The sequence below is a fragment of the Ochlerotatus camptorhynchus genome, unplaced genomic scaffold (genome assembly GCF_037179485.1).
Source record: "Ochlerotatus camptorhynchus isolate MF236.1 unplaced genomic scaffold, CSIRO-AGI_Acam_v1.1 ptg000406l, whole genome shotgun sequence".
Taxonomy (NCBI): domain Eukaryota; kingdom Metazoa; phylum Arthropoda; class Insecta; order Diptera; family Culicidae; genus Ochlerotatus; species Ochlerotatus camptorhynchus.
Window position 1 is genome coordinate 3,198,855 of NW_027040892.1, and position 12,291 is coordinate 3,211,145.

Consider the following 12,291-nt stretch of genomic DNA (forward strand, 5'->3'; position numbering starts at 1 on the left):
GCCACAAACGTAACTCTTAGCTGCTGCTTTTTCGTGTGACAGCGTAATGCAGGCTTGCCCATCCAGCATAGTAAAAAGAAATTCATAGCAAACGTGAACCTACATACAAGACTCCACTGTGGCTTGCTCATTTAAAATTAAAGTTGAATTCTCCTTAGTAAACATAAATTTAATAGGTCTGCGGCTGGTCAGGAATTGTGCCACAAAGTATCTTCTGTTTCTGCATCAATGAGTTTGAAAGGAACCATAGCAATTAGGAATAAGATTTCGTCGGTTGCATTTTAATCAGAATTTTTTTTGTTTATAAATGCTGTGACCAGAACTACCATCCATTCCCCACTTACAAGCCAATCTTGCTTTTAAGGAGTGAGAAATCTATAAGACTTTAGTGATGCCATGAACTGTTAGGTTGAGCAATTCTTGAAGATCTACCATAGCAGATGTCTCTGTAACCGAAAGGTTTTGTGGGATGAATTCTGTTCTTTGTTTGTTTTAAAGCATACAGACTTGAAAAATAATCTTTATAAATGGCGTTCACAGCACCTCAAATCACAATGTACTTCCGCTCTGACAGATCCAGATCAACAATCAGAGCTAGAGCTTGAGCAGGGCTTAAGTATCTATTTGTTTGGAATATATTTTGGAAACTAGTTCTGCAACTCGTCTTTTTTTTTTGGTTGAGCAGCTTGCAAAATCTTTCTGGGAATTTTCATTGGAATCATCTTCAACATTTGTAAGCGGGCAATTCAATTGATGACTTCAACCAAGCATTATTTTTTTTAAAGAAAATACTTCTTTACTCGATAACATTTAACCCACTTGGAGTTTAATTTCAGGAATACACGACGCTAAATTTGTGCAAATTCTTCAAAACGTGCTCAAGTGTGTCATCCGATAAGCATGACGCCAAATAGCGGAGTTCTTTTGTTTTCCTTACATGCGACCCATTTTTCAAAAAACTGCTGATTTAAAAGCAATTGGCGTTGTCCTACAAAATGTTAAAAATCTGGTAGAGTTGCGAAAAGTTGCAGCTATATCATACATGGTCTTGTAAAGGACACTTATACGAATAATTCTATGAAAAGTTTGGGGTGGAACTCGACGGAACTTTTTTGAATCGTTCATCCAAGTTTGAATAGTGTTTTAAGACGATCAAATTCTACACAAGCTATTCGTTTCTGTTTATCCAAACTGAGACCAAAATTAATCCAATGGGTAATTGTAACACACTCTACTGACCTTGACATTTTTTTTTTCCATTTTACTGGAATTGATTTTACGAAGTAGAAAACTTTTCCGAGTATGTTGAAAAACAGTGAAATTTCTAGACGATATTGTAGTTTATTTTCCTCTCTGAACACTGACAGTTCACATGGCTGTAATAGTAGTTGTGATGTTTTCTCAAGCTAACCAAAACTTGTTTACATTGCAAGGGACATCCATAAACACTTATCAGTAGTTAGTTTACCCAAATGAAACAAAATGAAAATCTGTTTTTGTTTATGGGCCAACGCACTGTGGTCGAAGCGGTACAGTGAACCGGAAAATGCGTCAGAACGTCATGAATGTTTTAAAAGCGAATCCAGGTTTTTTTGGACGTGGATGTGGCCAACAAAACGCGGTGCTGTTTGCAGTACAGTTCGGAATATACGCATTCGGGAAGGTTTCTTCAAGTATCGGGCTTTTAAGCAACCAAACCGGACCGTACAGCAAAACATTACGGCCAAAACGTGGACCCGAAAGCTGTATGAGCAGGTTCTGACCACAACGACTGCATCCTCATGGACGATGAAACGTATGTCAAATTGCAATTCAAACTGCTTCCGGGACAAAAGTTTTATGTTGCCAATATAAATTTGTATTCGTGGACAAGTTTGCCGGTAAGCTGATGATCTGGCACGAATCTGCAGCTGTGGCCAGAGACTCCGATTTTCGTCACGTAGACGTCATAGAGATGAACCCCCAAACTGCCCATTTTTCCGCCCAATCGAAATGTATTGGAGTATTATCAAAGCTAAACTGGAGGAAAGTGGAAAAATCGCTAAGGATGTTATTTCAATGCAAGATACTGGAAAAAAAAGCAGCCAGTGACCAGCAGCTTGTGCAGAAGTTGATGGCAAGAATCAACCCAAGTAACCACCAAGCCCGCTAACTACCCGATAATCACCTTTTTTGCGATATAAGGTAAATATAGGGTTTCCGAACTTTATATCAGTCGTATAGCAGCCTTATATACCAAAAAGGGCGATTAACGGGCTTGTTGGTTACTTGGGAAGCCCAAGGTTCGTTCTAAAGGAATAAAATTAACAAAACCCATATTGAATCTTTCAATACAATAAATACACATCATTTTCTTCTAATGATGTTTCATTCTTAACCAAACAGATGCTGAGATACATCCGATTGAAATCGTAGATTCTTAATTAGCAGGGCTTTATCTTAAGGAAAGTTCAGATTCTCTGGGAAATCTCCGATGGTTTGTTTCTATAATATTTAGAAAGCACGATGAGCTTCAGGAAAATTTTACAAAGGTTCATAAAATTCTTGAAAAGTCAATAAAGCATCCGAAATATTTCGGAGCTTTACAGAAGTGCATATTTTTGGTTGCTATTGAAAATTTAGTCGATTGCTGAATTTATGTATGGGCCCAAATTATGAACACTTAGGCCGACATTACCTGCATTTACCCTATCAAGAAGTTTGTTGGAACGTAAGAGAAGTTTCTGTTCTAGGGAACTTCATGAAAGAATGGAAATTTTAGGCATGTCCAGAGAAGCTCATGGAGTTAGAGGTTTTGAAGGAGCTTTCATGAGTTTATCAAGAAATATAGAAAGGTCAGAAAAATTGTAAGAGCTTCAATATTTCTAAGAAATTCTAGGACGTTTAGAGAACTTAATTGAAGTTTGGACATCTTAAGAACAATTCCAATAAATTCAAAGATGCTTCAAAAATTTCAGAAAAGTCTAGACTTTCGCGGAAGTTTAAAGATTTTTAAAGATTAATCATTTTGAAACGCGTTTTCAGTCTCCTTAAAAAGTGCTGCTAACAGTGTTTCCAAGTAGCATTGCAAGTTTTATCGAGGTTTAAAGCATGTCATGGTTTACAGAACCCTTATAAAACCAAAATTGTGACTAGTGTTATCATCGTCAATGTTTCTATCCAGGGGTTTAGTTTTTGTTTAAGATCGTTAAGTAATTTGCACTAAACGAACGACGTTATAACTATATATCCAAAGAAAAAGGTCAATTCTAATCCCCAAACATCCATAAACTTGGTCACCACTGCTCTAATAGATTAGTATTTAAATAACAGGATAAACTCTATTACAAGATGGAGGTGAAATTAAAGCGTAACAGATTTTATAAACAATGACTTCTCTTGATGATTTCTAGGAATTCAAGACACGTCCACGCAAACCAACATAACCGACGGGTAGGGGAAGTCTTTCCCTACCCGATGATGATGTTGATCTGCGTTGGTGAACCTTGATTTTCTAGAAATCATCGAAAGAAGTCATTGTTTACAAATGCTTTTACGGCATAATTACAGCTCTATCTAGATTAGATACACACACTACGAAAAAGTTATTCAACATCGCGTTAGAAGGTATGATCAGAAGAGCTGGAATAGACACGAGTGGCACGATCTTCAGGAAGTCCATCCAGCTTATTGGCTTCGTCGATGACATCGACATCATGGCACGGAACTTTGAGGCGATGGCGGAAACTTACATCAGGCTGAAAGCTGAAGCTAGGTGGATTGGACGTACCATCAACGCATCAAAGACAAAATACATGAATGGAAGAGGTTCTAGGGAAGATAATGTTAGCCTCCCACCCCGAGTTCAGATTGATGGTGACGAAATCGATGTGGTCGATGAGTTCGTGTATTTGGGCTCACTGGTGACCGCCGAAATTGATATCAGCAGAGAAATTAAAAGAAGCATTATGGCAGGGAATCATGCTGCCTTGGGACTCTAAAGGACGCTCCGGTCGAATAAAATTCGCCGCTGCACGAAGTTGACTGTCTACAAGACGCTGATTAGACCGGTGGTCCTGTACGGCCACGAGACCTGGAGTATGCTCGTGGTGTTTTCGAACGGAAGGTGTTGCGTACCATCTACGGTGGAGTGCAGATGGATGATGAAACGTGGAGGAGGCGAATGAACCACGAATTGCACCAGCTGCTGGGAGAACCACGGTGGGCTGGGCACATCGTAAGAATACCGCACGACGACCCAGTGAAAATGGTTCTAGAAAGCGACCCAACAGGAACAAGAAGAAGAGGGGTGGAGGTTGGGGCAAGGTGGATCGACCAAGTTGAAGGCGACCTGCGGACCCTTTGCAGACTGCGAGGCTGGCCGTACCGATACCGTAAAACGGGATATCTTTGATAATGCGGGTAACTTTGATAGTATAATGTAAAGATTAAATTTACTTGTTGCGCTTTTTCCAAATTAGAAGCATTGGTTCCATATTGTAGCTTAGGGTATTTTCGTTGATATTGTATACAGATTTTATATAGTATGTGTTACATATTTTACAAACATATTAAAAAACAATTTTCGTGTTTTTCGGCTGTTTGAAAAAGCACTCAAACCATCACTTATGAAATGTATTTCCGATATAGCCATCACAAATTCAATGTGGTATTCTTATCCCAAGTAAAATTTCTGGTTTTATGAGGGTTCTGAAGACAATGATTTAGACTTGCAGAATGCTTTAAAACCTCGATAAAACTAGTAATGTTGCTTGGGATTGCTTATAATGTTTTCTGATTATATTACCATTCAAAGTTTCATATTGAAAGAACTAAATAGTTCGAGTTTCAACCATATTTTTCTACATTCATCGAGCATTATCAAAGTAACCCCAAATCAAAAAAAAACTAAAGTTCGGTCACAAAACTAAAAAAAATAGTACAAATGCTTTAATTTCCTTTAAACATATTACTGACCAACTGACTCTTGGATCCTCAATACTTGTTTTAAAAATATAAAATTTGAAAAACATTCCTTTCTGTAAATATTATTTAGAATAAACTTTAAAAAACTATCAATGTTACCCCGTTTTACGGTACGAAAAAGTCATGTAAATTTTGGTTCCCTGAGACCGACACATGTAAGTGGCCCTTTTGACATAAGAATCAGTTGAAAGAAACGAGAAAATCAATTCACAATTCGACGTTCTCTTCGTCGACTTGCCTATGTTTCGTTTTGAGAACACTTATTTTTACATGAAATGTTTGTTTACGTCCAATGTGGTTTACGTCTCTTGTAAAATTAGATATTTTTAAGTGTGCAATCATAATTTTATCACATTCCCATTTCTGTGTAATTTGTAATTTGACCGAAAATTCAGATTTTTACAAGATAAAGAAACCATTTCTTGTTCGATTTGGCACAAACTACAAGATTTCAAATTTCAACATTTTCAACGGTGCTCATTTGCATCCTGCCTTGGATTGCGGAAAAAGAAACTACTGCAACCCCAGCATACGGAAGAACCTCTCTGCATTCACTTGCGCCAGAACCCGAACAAGCAAGTTATGAATAATGAATTCATGTTCTTTCGCTCCGAATTCTCTTATCCTGGCACCATGCATGGATTCCATTGCACTGGCACAGGCACAAAGGCGTTCTACCGTGGTAGTTGCAGGTACCTACCAACATATAAATACAAAAGCCACACTTCTGCAACACTGTTTTGTAAACACTTGAAACTGTTATAGTGCAGCAGCAGCCCCATCGCGCATCAGTGCCTCTCTGCATGGCTCCAGGAGGACGGGATAGCAGGGTCAAACTACCGAGCCTGTTGAAGGAGTCTGGAATGGAATGAAAAGGCTCTTCAAAGTGTTATACCAGGAGCAGCACGTGCCACTCGAAGAGAAGGCACGTGTCTCTCCGAGGGGTAATTGTGGCAAATGTTGGTTTTAAAAGAATAATGTGTGTTTTTCTAAGCACCCATTCGGAAGCGGTAGGGCAACGAGGAAGTTGATTGATGCATGATGTGATGATAAATTAGGCACTTTTAAGCGGAAAGCGTGCAGGAAAAGAATGAGACCTATCAATCAAGTGATTTTCTTTCAGGACATTTCAGAAGCACTTCCGACCCGTGACAAGTGTGCAATTGGATGTGGCTCAATGAGTGTAACTAAAGACGACATAAATCATCCCAATTTTTGATTTGAAAAGTTAAACAATGCTGTCGGAGGAATGGCATTTAATTGCATTTTTCGCTTTTGGCATTATCAATTTCCCATTCAAAGGGAGCGACTGTTCAGCAGAATTTGCAGCATGAATTCCAGAGCGTCGAGCTGGAGAATAAATCAAACAGAATCGATAACCTTGCCGACTGTTCAGTCTGCAGACAATCTTTCTTTTCCACCTCGTCGGTTTCGGTTCGATTTGCACGATTTATTCAGGAGCGATCAAGGACGTAGCGAGAAGTACAAGGGATGTGGGTTTTGAACCGTTTACCCCTTTATTTTCCGGCATATGTGCTATATATCCAGCCCACCGTAGCAAGCTTCACAATCTTCACAGCTATCCTGAATTATCATGTTCTTGATTACCGTTGAACATTTGCTGACCACAAAGAACTATTTTAAGTTATTAGCTATCATTATTCTTTTCTTACCGTTAATAAAATTGTCGGAAACAGTTTTTTTTTATGATTGAATATTCCAGATAAAACAACCGCGTAATGAAACGTCCAATTCTCACTACCACGCTGCCCATGTTTTACCTCCAACAGCAAAATGAAAAAAAAATCATCTTTTCTACCATTAATGCCATTTGCTTGCTCCAGTCATTCATGTCCTTTTCTCTCCCCTATTTTTCAGGTTAATGCATTTAAACTGCTGATAAAGATGGCGAAAATTGTGCCAAATTATTTCCCATCCGGCCAAGTGACACTGGCACTGAATTGCACCGTCTGATGCCCGAGCCTCGAAGACGGCAGGACCAGCAGATCAGAAGCGCCGGGGTAAAATTCAATGAAGCTGTAATCACATCGTGGAGGGAAAATTTAAGCTCTGACGGAAGTGACTTCAACTGAAAATACGAGAGTGAAAAGCAAACGAAGAAAAAATAGAAACGTTAAGCGAGCGAGAAAATTACGATAACACTGTTTGACTTGGGTTCCGAAAGCGAATTTCGGACGGGAAAGGAAAACGAGTCCTACACAGAAAATACGATTAATTTTACGGATGGAAGAAGAATTCCGAAGGAAAAGTTTCATCGCGTTGATGCTGTAACGACCGGCGTGTGGACCGAAATTGATGAAGTCGCTTTGCCAAAATTACGAAGAAGGAAAAAAAATACACCAACAGCGAAAATCGTAACTCTATAAAGAAAATAATTTATCGGTGAGAGTTTTTTTTTCTCCTTTCCCAGGAGCCCCAGCGAAGTAATTCCGAACAATTGTGCGACCAATTTTTAACTTTTTATTACCCATCATTGGAGAAAACTGGAACCATCGGTCGTCGTCGCCGTCGTCGTCGGCACCCACTTGGTCGAGTGCTGCATTTTATGAGCTGTTTTCATTCCGCGCTGGTTTTGTTTTTGTTTTTTCTTCAAACATATGGTGGTCCTGCAATCTGGGCCGAACCGGAAAAGGGACCGTTTCCCGTGTGTCCTCCGGTTTGCGGAGAGAATGGGAAAAGTGGTTGAAAAAATAAAAGCCTTTGCTTGGCAAAAGTGGAACAGCAACAGCAGTTTGCGAAAATAAATAGCTCTTGCACCAGAAAAGTAAATAAAAATAAATACAATTGAATGGGACTGCACAAAAAATGAATTACAATAAATTTTCGCGATTGCAGCCTGTGCACCAGCCACCGCTGCCACTTGTTAGCGCTGGGCAATGGGACGACGATGGCAAGGAAGTTCCCTCGGTGAGAAGCAGTGATGCCAGGTTTTCGGTTTTAATTATTGAACAGAGCTATAATTTTCATTGAATTGGAATAGCTTCGTTACGAATGGATTACCCATAGAGCGTCCAGCACAGTTTTTATGAATTTTGCTTAATGTTTGCGATGCAATCTTGCAGCATGACAAAAGCTCTATTTATTGCTTGGACTGGGAAAATGTGTTAGCACTTACACAAATCCCCTTAAAAGCGCGGTGAGTGGTGCTGTACACGCTCTTTTATTTCTCAGCTAGCAACTAATCGAGCTGATTTTTTTAATGTGATTAGTGTTAACCATAAAATAGTCAAGTTCAGAAAATCAACTTCATTGCACTTTAACTACTCATGTTGAGGAGATGGAAGCATAGAGTAGATAGATTACGGCAGTGTGAAAATTAAATAAAAAGAGTAGAAAGCGAGCAAAGGTTAATTTTGAGGAAGGTACGAATCGGATTGATCATCTCCTTTACTAAACTCCCCTGAAAGTTTCCGCACATCGAAGATACGTGAGCAAATCGATATCCCTCAACATCCCTCCCCAACGGGGGAGTTTGGTAAAGGAGATGATCAGCCCAATTCGTACCATCTTCAAAATGATCTATATACAATTGACACACTGCCGTACTCTAACGGAACTATCCACTTTTTACTTTCAGCTCCTTTTCTATCATATAACACGACCATGTTAACGTTTGACGTTAAGCATCTCAAACTATGTAAATCGTTGACTGCACGCATGAAGTTATACAAACATTATTAGTTAAAGTGCAATCGAGCTGATTTTCTGTACTTGACTACTTTATGGTTAACACTAATCACATACAAAAAACTAGTTCAATTAGTTTCTCATCGATCGTATAAAATTTACACTTTAGGTATGATATTTAACGTTAAGTATCTCCAACAATGCAGAACAGTTAGTTGAGGGACAGCTGAGATAAAGCGGTGGTCTCTCAGTGAACATTAAAGCGGTGGACATTAAAGGCAGCCATAACGTCATCTCATATGATAACCATCAGAAATATAAAGAACACGTTGATTTTCGACATTTATTTCTACGCGACAACGGCTTCCCTGCGGGTATTCCCACTTTATAACGATCGCAAGTTGAAATAAAAAAAAAAATACCAAGAGTTCTTGTTATACAATTTTTAGCAGTAATCAAGTATCCACAGTTTTAAACGCTATAAAAGTTTAATTTTTTTTTTATTTATTAAAAAAAAAAGTCTTAAATTTAATAAGGTCATTTAACCATTGGGTTTTGTAATTTGTTTTAATTTTTTTCTCAAAATAATTAAAGCAATTTTGTTTGTTTAAAACTCGATCTGGACACAAGAATTCAGCTCTATCTTAGGATTGTTTTGATGAAATAGAACAGATAAGCAGTCAAAATGAAGGTTTTTATTGCAATTTCAGGAAAAAATATCAACAGTCATATTACGATTTGGTTTTGATGAAATGACGAGCTTTTCTTGAAATACTTCGCATCATCTTTTGGACGCTCTGTTCGTCAACTTGAGCGGCCATTTTATTCCTCCATCTCTTCATTTACGCAGGATACCGAGTCACTTTTCCAGTCTTTTTCAACTTCAGCTTAACAATTGCCCAGTATTTCTCGTTTGCGTGAAATTGAGGGCAAATAGGTGAAATCCCTGTTGTTACGGTGCACATGAAGTGTCTCTCGACTGTAGTGGCAGATAGCCAAATATTGGCAAAACTTTACAGGGCCTTCGTGCGTTTGATGAATGGTAGAATGCGTTATTTTTTCAGGAACTCTTCTCAACTAACATTTTCCGCTTTATAAGCCAACTTTTCCAGCGTTGCGCTGTAAAGTAGCTGAATAAAAGCTGCAGATACAGCTACAAGCTGAAGCTAGCAAAATAGTTTTGAAGGGCATTTACTCAGCTTTTTCACAACCATTATTCAATTTGTCATTCGCACTGAATAAAAACAGCCAATAATGTCATTTTTATATATACATGTTAATTAACTTTCAACTTGTAGCTGCAAAACAAAGTTAATAAAGTAAATATGTTACTCATTTGATGGCTTCGACACAACGAACCACTCTTGCTGAATAACATAAACATCAAAAGTGTTTTTATAACAACTAAACAACCTGTACTCAGCTAAAAAACAGTGTTAGTGCTACTTTGAAGGCATTTTTACAATCAGCTAGGTTTATTTTTAGACGTGTGCAGTTTTACAGCTTTTACTATGCTCCTTTACAAAGCTGAACTAACTAGTCGAGAAAAGTGAATCACGTGCACTATTATAAAGCCGCTACTCAGCGATTTTGTTGTAGAAGGGCATATTGATTTTCTTTATATCAGTTCAAAGTGTTGGCGTAGCACAGTTGGTAGTATCAAGGTTTGCCAATGCGGTTGTCTTGAGTTCGATTCCAGGTTTCGGTGCAGGGTAAATAATTTGGTGATGCTTTTTTTTTTTTAAATATATTAATTTATTTGTACAGGCTCAATCGAATAAACTTTACAGAGCCGAGTTATCATTTGCATTATACATGAATAATGTCTTAAATCTAGAGTTAAATGAATTGAACCGATTACTCGCGGTCGTCTCGAGGTTAGTGGAGATTTACAATTTTTTGGATGGGGAAAGGGAGAAGGAGGTTTGAAATATGATTTATTATACAAATATTTAATTAATCCTAAAACATGAACTTATTTCTATTCATCTTGAAAACAAACATTAAAAAAAAACTACACGCACAATACACAAACTAAACACAAGGTTAATCAAGCTTACAATCTAGGGTTAGTATTCTTAAAGTAAACATATATGAGTTTCATAAACTCCAGATCGCGTCTAGCCAAAATATCCCGAACTGGAACATTAGGTTGTCTACCTCGAGCCCGAAGGGAATCGCACAGCTCAGATCTGACTCCACGATGCTCAGCACAAGACCAAAGGATGTGATCGGCGTCTTGGTAGCCTTGTCCACATTCACAGAGATTGCTGTCCCCCAGCCCAACACGAAACAAGTGAGCGTTTAACGAATAGTGATTGGACATGAGGCGAGACATCAGACGAATGAAGTCTCGACCCACATCCAACCCCTTGAACCAAGGACTCTTCGACACCTTAGGGATGATCGAGAATAGCCTTCGTCCCAAACTCCCTTCACTCCATTTATTTTGCCAGCTGGCGAGCGACTGTTGACGATAAATGAAGAAAAATTCATTGTAGGCGATTTGTCGATCGTAAATATCGCCTTGCATAGCGCCCACCTTAGCAAGTGAGTCAGCCATCTCATTGCCTGGAATCGAGCAATGAGATGGGACCATTGCAAAGGTGAAAATAATTTGGTGATGTGCTTGAAACTAATTTCGATTAATTTGATTCACAGCAAAATAAACTCAATAAATTCCCCAACAAAAAAATAGCGTAAACAATATTTAACCCGACTTCAAGAGAAAGCTGCGTAGTGATTATTGGATAAGCGGGAAAAGGTTGAGTAAGTGCCTTTCAACTCCTCACATAACTAAACGGCCACTACCGTCCCAACAGCCATAAGTAGTAGCTGATTAAGTTCGCCAGATTTGCTTGTATAGATGTTCAGTAAAGGTTTCCTCATATCGTATAACGTTTGAATACAGCTTGAGGCTGCATAAATGAAATGAGTAAAGCGTTTACATTGTGAAAATTGTTAGTTGGGTTCCTTCGAGCCTTAGTTGGGTAGAGCTTCGAGCTAATAGACTCATTTGTAACTTGAGTTTCTTGTCCGAAGCTGCAAATCGCTTACCAAATCAGAAATTTTCTAGCGAATTTATCAGCAAAATCGAATTTCAATTTGTTGGGGACATCTCCTAGAGCCATGGCCACATAAAACTTTTGTCCGGGAAGCTGCCCAATGTCCATCTTTATGTATATTTCGTCGAACATCTATTTCTCGTGAGATCCTCTCTATATAGGGTTACGGTATGTAATGTGGGTCTAGTCCTTTCATTCGGCCTATCACGCAAATAAATAATTAATTAAGGAATATTACACAAAAAATAAGGAAAATATTGATCACTGATGGTTGATAAATGTGTACCACACACAAATCAATTTATATCACAACATTTCAATACATTTTCAGCTCTCGTAAGTAATAAAACTGGTTGAGAATATCACAATGTTCGGAGTTTTTAGCCGCCATGACTTATAAGGTTAAGATGGGAAGGTTGACTGACGATCATCAAATGGCCTGATTATGGCATTTATTGATTGGAATTACCTGATAATACACACTAGACGTAAAACTTACAGTTGCTGTTTGAATATTTTATGTTTATTTTAATTGTTTAACAACGTTTTCACAAGTAAAACATGGACCCAACTTTAGGGACACATTTCTTTTCTATGTTCCTAACTATGGCCC

At 38.3% G+C, this 12,291-nt stretch overlaps 1 protein-coding gene across 2 annotated transcripts in view; it reads left to right on the forward strand.

The window, feature by feature from the left end:
- LOC135710939 (lachesin-like) overlaps window positions 1–12,291 on the forward strand; it is a 280,940-nt gene that overhangs the window by 48,276 nt on the left and 220,373 nt on the right. For both annotated transcript variants that reach the window (XM_065233662.1, XM_065233663.1), the window contains exon 2: window positions 6,844–7,368. The gene's annotated coding sequence lies outside the window, so the exon portion shown is untranslated. The remainder of the gene's footprint in view (window positions 1–6,843; window positions 7,369–12,291) is intronic.